Here is a 14,884-nt window from a genome sequence, read left to right as displayed (position 1 = left end):
TTGATACACTGAGCACAAAAATGAAAATAATAAAATTATAATTACATTTTTAATATCATGAATACTTCTTTAAATCATGAAAATAAGGTTTGACATCGTCGTGATATTAATTTTCATCGTTGTAGCACTACAAGTGGCCGAGATCAGCGGCGTTTGCCTAGAGTTGTCAGTGCTAGCAGACAAGCAAAATCGCCTGAAATAACCGCAGAAATCCTTGTGGGACTTACGACAAACATGTCCTTTATGGTAGTACGACGAAATTTGGCGTTATTGGGCTATGGCAGCAGCCGACCCACGCGAGTGGCTTTGCTGACAGCGCGACATCGGCTGTAGCGCCTCTCCTGGGCTCTAGGCATATCGGTTGGATCCTAGAGGACTTGAAAACCGTGGCCTGGTCAGATGAGTCCAGTTTTCAATTGATAAAAGCTGATAGTGTTGTTGGAGTGTGGCAGAGATCTCACGAAGCCATGGACCAAAGTTGTTAACAAGGCACTGTGTAAGCTGGTGTTGGCTCTATAATGGTGTGGACTATGTTTACATGGAAGGGACTGGGACCTCTGGATGTTCGGCTACTTCATTTGCAGCCGTTCATAGACGTCATGTTCCCAAGCAACGATGTAATTTTTATGGATGACAATGTGTCATGTCACAGGGCCATAGTTGTTCGCAGTTGGTTTGAAGATCATTCTTGACAATTCGAACGAATGGTATGGGATCCCAGATCGCCTGATATGAATCGCATCGACCATTTATAGGACATAATCGAGAGGTTAGTTCGTACCCAAAATCCTGCACTAGCAACACTGAGGCAATTATGGACGTTTATAGAGACAGCATGGCTCAACATCTTTGCCGAGGACTTCCCACATCTTGAGGAGTCATGCCACTTCGAGTTGCTGAACTACGACGGGCAAAAGGAGGTCACTCAGTGTAACTTACTTTACGAAATATAGCATTTAGTCCTTTTACAGCCCACCGCTATTTTTCTTTTTAGCAGTGAGCCGATCACAATTGTGTTTTTCTGTACAGCTGCTGTTTTCTTGCTTCGGTTTGAAACGGCATTAGGATTGGCACAGGTAAAATGTCTGCAAATGATGATTCAGTGCAAATTGAACTTGAAACCTGCTGAGCGTATGTCACTACTCTTTCTCGCATGTTGCTATCCTTCAACACTGCAGGTATTGTAGAGTCTGCCTCTTAAGAAGGTGGCTAGGGGATCTACACTGGAAGTGCTAGGAGTATTTCTCATCTGAACTTGAGAGAGCTCCTTCTGGTATTTTCTGTGTATTATGTGGGAAAATAACACAAGCCTCGAGTCAGCTATAAGCATTTGATGCAGTTGCACCTTTTTGCCAAGCCTGTTTCACCGGAGGTCTAAACTTAAATCGTAAAACTGTTGTACCAGGATGAGAATGGAGCCAAATTCCCATCAAGCTGTAGAAAAAAATATTTCGAAGGTATGAAGACACGATGTAGGGGTTGAAGGTAATGTGCCAAGCGAGGATGCAGCACGTCAGTACATCATGATTACCAGCCAGTTCTAGCATATCAGGATCAGCGCTGTGAGGCGAGTGGCTTTTCACACTCAGTAGCGCTTTGATTGTGGTATTCTCGGGGTGAATTGCTCTCGGCCAGCACAGGGGCAGGTCAGAATTCACATAATGGTAGTCCTTATTCATGTAAATTCCGGGTCCCAATGGTAAGAGAATGCCTTTCTCCTTCTCTTGATCCTACTCAAGATGTAAGGTGGTGGCAAAATATGGTTCACAGTCTTCCTCAAACAAAGAGTGTCTAAATATAGTCTACAGGAAATCAAGAGAACTACGTCGACTTTCTTCCAAAGGTTTGCGAAGTGATACACTTCCTTTTCACTTTCGTGAGTCCAATTTCAGTCTACGGTACACCGTCTTATCAGCAAGTCTTTGTATTTAGTGGATGTCTGTTGTTATTTCTAGTTGATAAGGCAGGGCTACGATCACTGAATTAGTCGCACTAGCTTCTTGTATGTGATCCACTTTATAGAGTCACTGCCTTGTTTTCAAACCCCTTGCAGCAAATCTAAGTCTTCCATTCCCCTTTCCTTACATTGATCTTCATATTTGTTTCATGTCACGTCTGAGTATACTTTCTGTATTAACCAACGTGACTTGCCGAAGATGTTCATTACTGTTTTGGCATTCAGATACTATCGCGTTCTTTCTCTTTGTTGCAGGGATTATCTTACATTTTTGCACAATTGGAACTTTCTATGTTCTCTTCCGATCGTCCAATGGCAATGGTTCCCCGCAGACAAGAGCTTCGTCTACTAAATATCGTACGGTAACAGTAAAAGTTGGCGTGGCTAAACAAAGTTCTCAGTCTTCCTCAATTCATAAAAATCACCAGCAATGATGAACGTCCAGTATGTGCTAAAATCACGAACTGCCTTAGCTTTACTGATTAAAATATGTTCTTGTTGGCCTATGTAAAGCAACAGACGATGCCCCTCGTAAATGTTACCCTACGATTGTGTGGTGGGATCTGGTACTGCACATCATTATAGACTTCAGAGATAGGCTTTCTTACTGTTCAAATGTTCGAATGTGTGTGAAATCTTATGGGACTTAACTGCTAAGTTCATCAGTCCCTAAGCTCACCCACTACTTAACCTAAATTATCCTAAGGACAAACACACACACCCATGCCCGAGGGAGGATTCGAACCTCCGCCGGGAGCTTTCTTATTGATGCACGAGTTGCCACTAATATAACTTTTCCTGCAGTCTGCAGTAAGAGTAGACACCGGTTTTGCACCATTCTCAGAATGGTACCATTGCACTTATAAGTGCGCCATTTTGCTAACCGAACTAGAATAACAACGTGAACATTTATTACTAATACTCAATTATCAGTAATGTACCCGTGGTCTAGGGGTAGCGTCTTTGATTCATAATCAAAACGTCTTCGGTCCTGGGTTCGGTCCCCGCCACTGTCTAAATTTTGATAAATAATCAGCATTGGCGGCCGAAGACTTCCGGCATAAGAAGTCAGCCTCATTCTGCCAACGGCCTTGTCAAAGATGGCGGAGGAGCGGATAGAGGTTCAGGGCACTCTCTTGTCCTAGGGGTGGGAAATTGCCCCTAAAGGCGGAAGAATCAGCAATGATCAACGACATGAGGATGCAGAAGGCAATAGAAACCACTGCATTAAAGACACGTAACGTGTATCCACAGGACATGTGGCCTGTAATTGAAGAAGTGTCATGATGATCTCTCCATTGGCAAAAGATTCCGGAATAGTCCCCCATTCGGATCTCCGGGAGGGGACTGCCAAGGGGGAGGTTACCATGAGAAAACGATTGAATAATCAACGAAAGGATAACGTTCTACGAGTCGGGGCGTGGAATGTCAGAAGCTTGAACGTGGTAGGGAAACTAGAAAATCTGAAAAGGGAAATGCAAAGGCTCAATCTAGATATAGCAGGGGTCAGTGAAGTGAAGTGGAAGGAAGACAAGGATTTCTGGTCAGATGAGTATCGGGTAATATCAACAGCAGCAGAAAATCGTATGACAGGTGTAGGATTCGTTATGAATAGGAAGGTAGGGCAGAGGGTGTGTTACTGTGAACAGTTCAGTGACCGGGTTGTTCTAATCAGAATCGACAGCAGACCAACACCGACAACGATAGTTCAGGTATACATGCCGACGTCGCAAGCTGAAGATGAACAGATAGAGAAAGTGTATGAGGATATTGAAAGGGTAATTCAGTATGTAAAGGGGGACGAAAATCTAATAGTCATGGGCGACTGGAATGCAGTTGTAGGGGAAGGAGTAGAAGAAAAGGTTACAGGAGAATATGGGCTTGGGACAAGGAATGAAAGAGGAGAAAGACTAATTGAGTTCTGTGACAAGTTTCAGCTAGTAATAGCGAATACCCTGTTCAACAATCACAAGAGGAGGAGGTATACTTGGAAAAGGCCGGGAGATACGGGAAGATTTCAATTAGATTACATCATGGTCAGACAGAGATTCCGAAATCAGATACTGGATTGTAAGGCGTACCCAGGAGCAGATGTAGACTCAGATCACAATATAGTAGTGATGAAGAGTAGGCTGAAGTTCAAGACATTAGTCAGGAAGAATCAATACGCAAAGAAGTGGGATACGGAAGTACTAAGGAATGACGAGATACGTTTGAAGTTCTCTAACGCTATAGATACAGCAATAAGGAATAGCGCAGTAGGCAGTACAGTTGAAGAGGAATGGACATCTCTAAAAAGGGTCATCACAGAAGTTGGGAAGGAAAACATAGGTACAAAGAAGGTAGCTGCGAAGAAACCATGGGTAACAGAAGAAATACTTCAGTTGATTGGTGAAAGGAGGAAGTACAAACATGTTCCGGGAAAATCAGGAATACAGAAATACAAGTCGCTGAGGAATGAAATAAATAGGAAGTGCAGGGAAGCTAGGACGAAATGGCTGGAGGAAAAATGTGAAGACATCGAAAAAGATATGATTGTCGGAAGGACAGGCTCAGCATACAGGAAAGTCAAAACAACCTTTGGTGACATTAAAAGCAACGGTGGTAACATTAAGAGTGCAACGGGAATTCCACTGTTAAATGCAGAGGAGAGAGCAGATAGGTGGAAAGAATACATTGAAAGCCTCTATGAGGGTGAAGATTTGTCTGATGTGATAGAAGAAGAAACAGGAGTCGATTTAGAAGAGATAGGGGATCCAGTATTAGAATCGGAATTTAAAAGAGCTTTGGAGGACTTACGGTCAGATAAGGCAGAAGATAACATTCCATCAGAATTTCTAAAATCATTGGGGGAATGACCAAAAAAAAAAAAAAAATCAACTATCGGATTTGAAAGGGGATCATATCAGACGATCATGTAGACCATAAAATACTTCTATAAGCTTATAGATCAGCGGCGTAATTTTCTGTTACCATTGCAATTTGCATTTAATCCATTTTTTTAATTTTGTGTAAAATGGTTTTGAGTTTGAGGCTGCAAGGAAAGGAAAGTTTGGTAGTCATGAGTTTTGTAATAACAGAACTAAATTACAGAGCTGTCATTTTCTGTAGCAGTCAGCAGTGATCACAGGGCAGAGATCCTTGACGTGCAGAATCTGCTACGTTAGTATTGCAAATAACTATGAGTTTGATGCTATTATTTGGATACGGAAGGTAGAAGAGTGAGGCCGGAACTGGCACTTCAATATACTTACGACTGGCGTCGCAGTGTCAGGTTCTAGTGAATTTGGTGTTCGGAAAGTCAGATGTCGGGGATGTAGTCGTCAGCAGAGAGATGGTTTTCGATAAGAGAGAGAAATGTGCCTAATTCGCGCTGAAGATATTGTAAAAAGTAATGTCGTGATGGCTTTCGTGATTTTCCTGTGCGTTTTTCACAAGTTTTAGCGTTGGTTTAATGGACCTCTAAAAACTGGAAAAAAAGAACCTCGAACGATCAAAATAATACATATGTTTTTCTACAAAGTGTACCAGCACAAATTTACAACACATCAGCGTACGATACCTATGAAAACGTAGGAGCTTGTGCGTTACATCACACGTGCGTTATTCGTAGGAATATACCCATGAGTGAGTTGGAATTTTGCTTCTGATAGCCGATAAAGATAATTCCCAGCCCGCCGTCGAGGTGCGCTGGTTGGGTTGCAGACCTCACAGGGGCTAATGCGTGGTACGTCTGTAGCGCATTGTCGGTAAGTACAACGAAAGTCTTCGAGGTAGTAATGCAGTAGCAAAATGACATCTGCATGTGAAAACAACATATAATCTCCGCACCTTATTCTTGAAACATATGAGATTAATAGACTGACAGCATTGCTCCTTTAGTATACAAGTATTTACGATGCAATTACGAAACTATGACGGCGGGCTGTTCTGTACCTCGCTGTTACCGCGGAAATTGCTGAAAGAGCATCTGCATCGTGAGATGAAATATAGTATACTATTAGAATACTCACACAGAGGAGTGAACGATAATGATGTCTTGCAGCGTCCACTTTGCGATTTTTGTTTGTTTCTAGTTTAAAAGTAAGCAGGTCGACGCATTACAAGAGTAGAGATGTATTTGATTTTCTGGTGTGGGTCATATGTTTTATATGCCTTGTAAATTCTTATAAACTATTGTTTTCCTTTTTTTATTTTATAGTAATCTTAGGACCAAACATAATATTTGAGAGACAGGGTATATAAGAGTCAATATTTATGGCAATACCTACGATATTGTGTACCAGAGCTGGTGAATTACGACAGGAAATAAAATTTCTTGCTGACAGAAAAAAACGAAAATGTATAACTCAAGAATTATTATTATTACTATTGCTCAAGCTGTTGATGGCCACAGTGTCAGTACTAGAAATAACATTACCGAAAATTTCTATCATAAATAATGAGAGAAGAAAAACTAACTTCTATGCATCATAACGTTGTATTTGCTCAGCAGTTACTTCTATTTAATTTGTATATGTTGGAGACCCTATCAAAGCAACGTAACACCTGTTGGAGGACCCACTGGCAGCAATTACTTGGTGGACGTGAAGGCCGAGTTGTGCCTGTCACCTGCCATTTCAGACGGGTAATTTTCCACAAGTAATCCGGGGATAAGATAAATTTTGCAATAAAGTAGAAAGCGAGCGGCGAGGAGTGCGTGTACACACACGCACGAGCACACACGACCACACTTGTTCACGTTTCCTCGGGAACTGGCAGCGAGAACCGTCAGGTGCCGCGTGTCAGCGTCGCAGGCGGGTTATGAAGTGTGCTTTTCGATAGCAACGCCTGCCCTGTTGCAAAATCAACACGTACTCGGTGATGGATCGACAGTTCTGTAATAAAGCACACACATGTGCGGCCCAAACAGTGGGCGAGCGGCTCTGCCCTCTGGGCCCTGCGCCCTGCTCCCAGGGCCCTCTGCGACGCGCGAGTAACTCGTTAATGGGTTGGCAAACAGCACGAGCACAGTTCGGCGTGACACGTGTTCCCGTGCAGATAACGGCTGCTGCAGTGTATTACGCGCTGCACACGACGAATTAGTCGCCGAATGGACACCGCTCCGGACTTCTCGCCGCTGCCGCCTGGCACTCGCCCAGACTCACAAACTCACTTGCCGCCCTCTCCTTAACCGACAATTAGGCAGCCATTCGTTTTCTAGTACCTACACGTCGACTCCACCTCTATGAGGTTGTACCTGGCTGGTTAAGCTCCCTCTTCTTCAACCATTATGTTCCCTTTTCAAATCCACCAACGGGAAATGTCTTCAGGAGGTCTAGCAGTTGGCGAACATTCTGCTCTATTCTTGCTTTTGCTGATCAGCTCTATCTCCACGTGCTGCTGCTTACCCCAATGTCATTTTACTATTTTTGTATGCGGGTCGTCTTTAGCAATCCTTAGATCAGCAATTCCAGGGAGGCAATGCGATCTTCAGACAAACGAACGCTTCATTGTTGATGGCAGTGTTGCTCTCGTAGTCACTAGCTGGTCCTCTATCGGATAAACTGTGTCCACTCTCTTTGACCGTGCATTTTTAGAGCATTAGCTGACACAGTGAATGTAGTGTTTAGCACCCTGCCTCTTGTTCTGAGTTTCAAAGTAAGGGCAGGTGTCTAGTGGATGAGGCAAAACTGTTTACATAATGTAATACTTGGAAATCCGTCGAAAGTGTATTATGGATTTGTGGCACGAGATATGGCGCTCTTCTGCCGCTTGAAGACTGGCAGATTTGCTTCTCCTCAAATGTCAGGGGTACTCCAAATACCGCGTTCAACCAACCGCTATTCTTGTGCATTATCTGACAAGATATATTACTCTGTATCCCGGTTAAAAAATGGTTCAAATGGCTCTGAGCACTATGGGACTTAACAGCTGAGGTGATCAGTGCCCTAGAACTTAGAACTACTTAAATCTAACTAACCTAAGGACATCACACACATCAATGCCCGAAGCAGGATTCGAACCTGCGACCGTAGCGGTCGCGCGGTTCCAGACTGACGCGCTTAGAACCACTAGGCCACACTGGCCGGCTGTATCCCGGTTATTTTTGTGAAATTCAGAGAAAACTGAACCCCGCGCTGACTCCGGAACCATAGACATACCTGGGCACGTCCTGATGAGATTTTCAGTTTATGAGTCATTGATGGCTGAAAGGAAGGGAGGGGTGGGCAGCAGATTCAAGGCATTCCTGTGTACGAGACAGAAATAGTTGCAGTTTTCTCAGACAGCCAAACGAAAGCATACTAACCAGCTGATGTGTGCCTAGGGAGGGCGGATGTGACAGATGTGAAGGAAGGCTACGACACTGTATCAGGCTGTGAATGTAGGGAACTGACGCTAGGAAACTGTCAGCTTGTCTTCTTTTCCGAAGTTGAGTTGTTTTCTTATCCGAACATCAGTCTGAAAGACTGACTTTAACATCCGTGTTTAATCTACCTCATAGGTCGTCTAGTCAGTGTAGTCTTCTACTCAGGTAGTGAGGACTGGAGAGCAGATACAGTAAACATCTGCGGACCCACGTACCTACTGGATTCACATAGACTAACGACACTGTTTCACATGGGAAAACCACGCACAGCAGAAGAGCAAAGCGATTCCACAAAACTCTAAACTTCGACGCATTCATCCATTCATTGAAACCGGACTCCCTTGTCTGTGAGGTAGATCACGGTTTGCAGACTTCGGCAGTGAGCAACGACGTCAGTAATCCTTGATATGTCACTTCACCTTACCTCTCAAAGACATATTGATCCTCGTCGTCTTCGTGTTAGATTTGTGTCATTCGAATTTAGGAAAGACTTTCGGACATGAAAAGGTTGCCAGACCAGTAAATTGTTCCGTACATGTTTATCATGCAAGATTATGAAGACTCTGAGAGCACAACAGGCTCCCCCACCTGCAGATCGAGTGAGACCATCAAAGACCATTTCTGGCACAGACTTAGTAGGGCCTCTCCACATCCAGATTGGTATGACCAAGAGAAAGGCCGATATAACGCTCGTCACTTGCTTAGCTACATGCACAGTACATTTAGATCTCTGCTCCACTATGAGCATCGAAACATTTCTGTGCACTTACAGAGATTTTATAGCAGGCATGGATTGTCGCACAACATTAGACTCCTACAACGCTAACATGTATCAGGTCACCAACGCAGAACTATATGAATTATGGAACTTACTGCCCATTTCAGAGACCTGTCACCTCCTCGCCAAAAATGTAAACGCTTGGCAATTCATCTCCCGCCGGTGGTTTTGGTGGATAGGATGGTGGGGGAAGGATGGTGGGCACCGTCAAGCAATACTTACGGAAAATGTGGAGACAATTAAGATTAACTGCAGAACAACTTGCAAAAAATATTCAATAGCCTAGATCGCATAAAATATTTCTTTATTGAAGACAACCGGTTTCGACAAAATTTTCTCTTATCTTCAGGTCTTAAAAATCTTTTGGTTGGAAACGTTTTCCTTTTATGTTGGACGTCTTGGCGCGAGGTCCAACGTAAAATGAACACGTTTGACAACAAAAAGATTTTCCAGACCTGAAGGTAACAGCAAAGTGTGTCTAAAATAGTTGTCTTAAATAAGCAAAAACATTTTATGCGATTCACGCTGTTGAATTATTTTCCGAGTAAAATAGATCTCTCCTTCAATTCTATTAAAACGAGAAACATTAATGCAGAACAACTCTACACACCTTGGTCAGTTACTGTACAAGGATGGATTGATACGTCAGAGAAATTTCTATGAAAGAATGGAATAATTTCATTGCGCCATCATATTTGTTAAGTCTGATTATCCAAGGACCCCATAAAGAATTTCAACAACATGCAGCGTACACCCTTCATTGTTGACAGCCATTTGAGTTGGTCACTGTGTCGACTGCGATTGGAAATGGAGAAAACCGAGTTTCGTGATGTTATTGAACATTTTCATTTGAAGGGTGGGACTGCCGCACAAATCAAAACAGAATTGAATGATGTTCACGTGGACTCTTCACCATTATTGAAAGGCATTAACTTTTAGATTAAGGAATTTAAACGTGGTCGAACAAGCACCCAAGACGATGCGCGCTCCAGCCTTCTGCTTGAGATCAACACAAAGGAAACCATCGACAGAATCCATGATATGGTAACGCAAGACCGCAGAATAAAAACTTCTGGGACTGTAGGCAGCTCAACTGAGCGAGTGCATGACATCCTGCACGGACAACTGGCTGTGAAAAATATGCGTGAAAGTTTGATGCCGCGATTGCTCACAGTCGACCAAAATCACGACCTGTATAATCTTTCAACACCATGTCTGGCGATGAATAATCGTAATCTGCAAGATTTTTTGGGTCGATTTGTGACTGTTGATGAAACATAGATCCGTTATTAAGCACCAGAGTCAAAGCAACAGTCCAAACAGTGGACAAAGACCGCTGAAAGTGCGCCAAAGAGACGAAGATCATTTTGTCAAGTGGTAAGGGTTTCCCAAGGAATAATCCTCGTAGTTTACTTGGAAAAAGGCATAATCAAAATTGGACCTCATCATACTTCATTTTTCGATCGTTTTAAAACAGCATTGGCCGAAAAAGACCAAGTCTGACACGCAACAAAAGTGCTCTCTTACCAGTGAAACGTCCCCTTAGAAAAATTTATGAATGACTATGCTGATAAACCTCTTACGTTATTTGATTTTCAAACAGCTGAGTAGAACTGAACGTACTCAGACATTTCTCTCCCTACTTATTCTGATCACCACTAAACTGACACACAATATTTTTAGCGCAGTGAAATCTGACTTTCAATAACCCCTACAAAAGAATGGCCCTGACTAACAATAACCTATACCTTTCATGAATCACTTACAAAAATCTTCGTTACTCGAACTACTGCAATACAGCGAGCGGCACTACTGGCCGCAAAATAAAAGATTCAAACTACTGAAGGCACTAACTACTGATAGGCATAGTTAGCAAATGAAAGATTCTGATAGAGAACAAACAATGTATTTACCTTAATAGATTTCAAAGGTCATAAAATATATAGCAGTTCATGACATCCAGCCTTACAAATTTACTGTCTCTGGTGGACACACGTCCAGATCATCCGCTCTCAAAACTCCGCCATCTCTCTCCACACATCCACCACTGCTGGCCGCTCACCTCCAACTGCGCAACGCTACGGGCTGTTAACATCCAGCTGCCCAACACTACAATAGCAAATTCCAACAATGCCACCCAGCCACAGACTGCACACAGCACAGCCAGTGGTTTTCATACAGAGCGCTACGTGGCGGTGGCGTTACCAATATAAGAACCTAGACAGCCTATCTACACCAGGACAATGTACCATCCCACATATCTGCCATAGCAATGGTGAAAGTGCAAGAATTGGGGTTTCAATTGGTTCCTCAGCCACCGTATTCGCCAGACATAGCTCCAAATGACTTCTTCCTTTTCGCTACCTTGAAACTTTGATTTGCTAGAAAGAAACATTCATCAAATGAGGAAGTGATAGTTGTAGTCTACGAGTCTTTTGCAGAATTTGGCAGAAGCTATTTTTGCGATGAGACGAGAAAGCTGGAGGATCACTTGATCTCCCTCAAAGGAGACTATGTCGGGAAGTATGGTGAGATGGTTACGAAAAAAAAATTTTTTCTTGTTTTTTTACATGACTTATACTCGAGGTCCAACTGTCCTGGGTATGACGTAGAACCTGTAACACCAGCCAACTTTCTGGTCGGTGAAAGACTACTAATTGTGTCCACAGGACCCGAAGCTATTGTTATACTCAATCTGACCAAAGAATTCAAATTACGACAGAAGCTAACAGGCAACTCTTGGAAAAAATCGAATCAGGAATATTTCATTGAATTTAGAAGCTTTTACGAAGTTAGGAGCACGTATGAGAAAAGTTGGGAGCATGTTTGCCCCGACTTTGGTTCAAGTGGATGACGTGTCTGGAGGAATGGGAAAATGAAAAGATGCATTGAGGGGAGAGACGGTAATAATGCGTACTTAGGGACAACAGGTAGCACGTCTGGTTCAGCTGGCTACACCCACTAGAAGTTGACCAGTGTGGGAACGACGTGGGAAAATAAAGTAGACAAATACATTTGCATTTTTGATTTGATACAATGCTGATATCTATGATTTACTTATTGTAAACTTCTTGTAATACAAGTTCTGTGATTGTAAAAGAGAAAATATTATACTGAAAATACTGTCTACCACGGACATCAAAACATGGGTTGCTATGGAAGTAGGGAAGGGAGGGAGCGAAACCTGGTAAGGGCATACAGTCAGCTCCTCTCGAATAGCACGAAGGGGCTGCCGACCTTAACATCTCCTCCCGTGGGAAGGGTCAACATCAGCAGTGTCACGTGCTCTCGCTTCATGAGAAGCTGCGGGGAGGTTCGGAATTTAATCCAGCATATTGGCGCGAAGACTGATCAAGAACGTTGAGACACCAGCTCTCCTTCTCTTGCTGACCAAATACTGGCAGTGAAAATTTACCATTATCGGGATTTGAATCGGCGTGCTTCCGAATCTACCGCCACAGCACAAGTTTGTGTTATCGACTTCTGCTATGGAGGTGGGACACACATGAACGGGAAATACTTCAGTGCACCATTGACTATTTTCCCGATCCATGAGGTTCTTAAAGCTAATACTAGAACGAAACTGGATGTTTAACACGCTAGCCTCTGAGATTAGTTAAAGTTACTCAAAAATTGTAACAATACTTGTCGCATCCTCCATATATTTTTGCAATAATTACAAGTTTCTTTCTTTTTTCCTATTGTTATTTGCATTCCCTCCCTCTCCATTTTCATTATAATTAGTTGACTTTTATTATTATTACTAACTAAACTCCGCCCGAACAGACCATCAACGCCCAACGGTACCGACCAGCCGCCGTGTCATCCTCAGCCCACAAGCGTCACTGGATGCGGATACGGAGGGGCATGTGGTCAGCACACAGCTCTCCGGCCCATGTTAGTTTACGAGACCGGAGCCACTACTTGTCAATCAAGTAGCTCTTTAGTTTGCCTTACAAGAGCTGAGTGCACCCAGCTGCCAACAGCACTCGGCAGACTGGATGGTCACTCATCCAAATACCAGCCCAGCTCGACAGCGCTTAACTTCGGTGATCTGAGAGGAACCGGTGTTACCACTATGGCAAGGCCTTTGGCTTTGTTATTGTTATTACGAATTTTAAAAGGTGAAATACACAACGCCGTGTCTGCCAGACACACCGCCATACACAGAGAGGGCGCCACACAGCACGGCCAGCCTACAGAAGCGTGCAACATAGTCACTGTCAGATGTCATACAGGGCGCGCACAGCGTGGACTACGTTGTGCTTATTCCGAACGTCACGCAACAGTGGACATCAATTCGCCAAACGTGGGTATAAGCGGATGTACGACTCCAAAAATAGTTCAGATAGCTCTAAGCACTGTGGGAATTAACTTAGAACTACTTAAACCTAATTTAGCTAAGGACATCACACAAATCCATACCCGAGGTAGGATTCGAACCTACGACCGTAGCAGCAGTGCGGTTCCGGACTGATGCACCTAGAACCGCTCTGTCACAGCGGCCGGCTGCACGACTCCACCTACAAAAACGAGATCAACTAGGAAACACAGGTCTACAGAATGTCGGAGTCATCGATGTAACGCCTTAGCACAGATACACTACTGGCCGTTAAGATTGCTACACCAAGAAGAATGGCAGATGATAAACGGGTATTCATTGGACAAATATATTATAGTAGAACTGACATGTGATTACTTTTTCACGCAATTTGGGTGCATAGATCCTGAGAAATCACAACCCAGAACCACCGCCTCTGGCCGTAATAGCGGCCTTGAGACGCCTGGGCATTGCGTGAAACAGAGCTTGGATGGCGTGTACAGGTACAGGTGCCCATGCAACACGGTACCACAGTTTATCACGAGTAGTGACTGGCGTATTGTGACGAGCCAGTTGCTCGGCCACCATTGAAAAGACGTTTTCAATTGGTGAGAGATCTGGAGAATGTGCTGGCCAGGGCAACAGTCGAACATTTTCTGTATCCAGAAAGTCACGTACAGAACCTGCAACATGTGGTCGTGCATTATCCTGCTGAAATGTAGGGTTTCGCAGGGATAGAATGAAGGGTAGAGCCACGGGTCGTAACACATCTGAAACGTAACATCTACTGTTCAAAGTGCCGTCAATGCGAACAAGAGGTGACCGAGACGTGTAACGAATGGCAACACCATACCATCACGCAGGGTGATACGCCAGTATGGCGATGACGAATACACGCTTTCAATGTGCGTTCACCGCGATGTCGCCAAACACGCATGCGACCATCATGATGCTGTAAACAGAACCTGGATTCATCCGAAAAAATTACCTTTTACCATTCGTGCACCCAGGTTCGTCGTTGAGTACACCATCGCAGGCGTTCCTGTCGGTGATGCAGCGTCAAGGGTAACCGCAGCCATGGTCTCCGAGCTGATAGTCCATGCTGCTGCAAACGTCGTCGAACTGTTCGTGCAGATGGTTGTTGTCTTGACAACGTCCCCATCTGTTGACCCAGGGATCGAGACGTGGCTGCACGATCCGTTACAGCCGTGCGGATAAGATGCCTGTCATCTCGACTGCTAGTGATACGAGGCCGTTGGGATCCAGCATGGCGTTCAGTATTACCCTCCTGAACCCACCGATTCCATATTCTGCTAACAGTCATTGATTATTGACCAACGCGAGCAACACTGTTGCGATACGATAAACTGCAATCACGCTAGGCTACAATCCGACCTTTATCAAAGTCGTATACATGATGGTACTCATTTCTCCTCCTTACACGAGGCACCACAACAACGTTTCACCAGGCAACGCCGG

The sequence above is a fragment of the Schistocerca piceifrons genome, chromosome 4 (genome assembly GCF_021461385.2).
Source record: "Schistocerca piceifrons isolate TAMUIC-IGC-003096 chromosome 4, iqSchPice1.1, whole genome shotgun sequence".
NCBI lineage: Eukaryota > Metazoa > Arthropoda > Insecta > Orthoptera > Acrididae > Schistocerca > Schistocerca piceifrons.
This window is presented reverse-complemented; position numbering follows the sequence as displayed.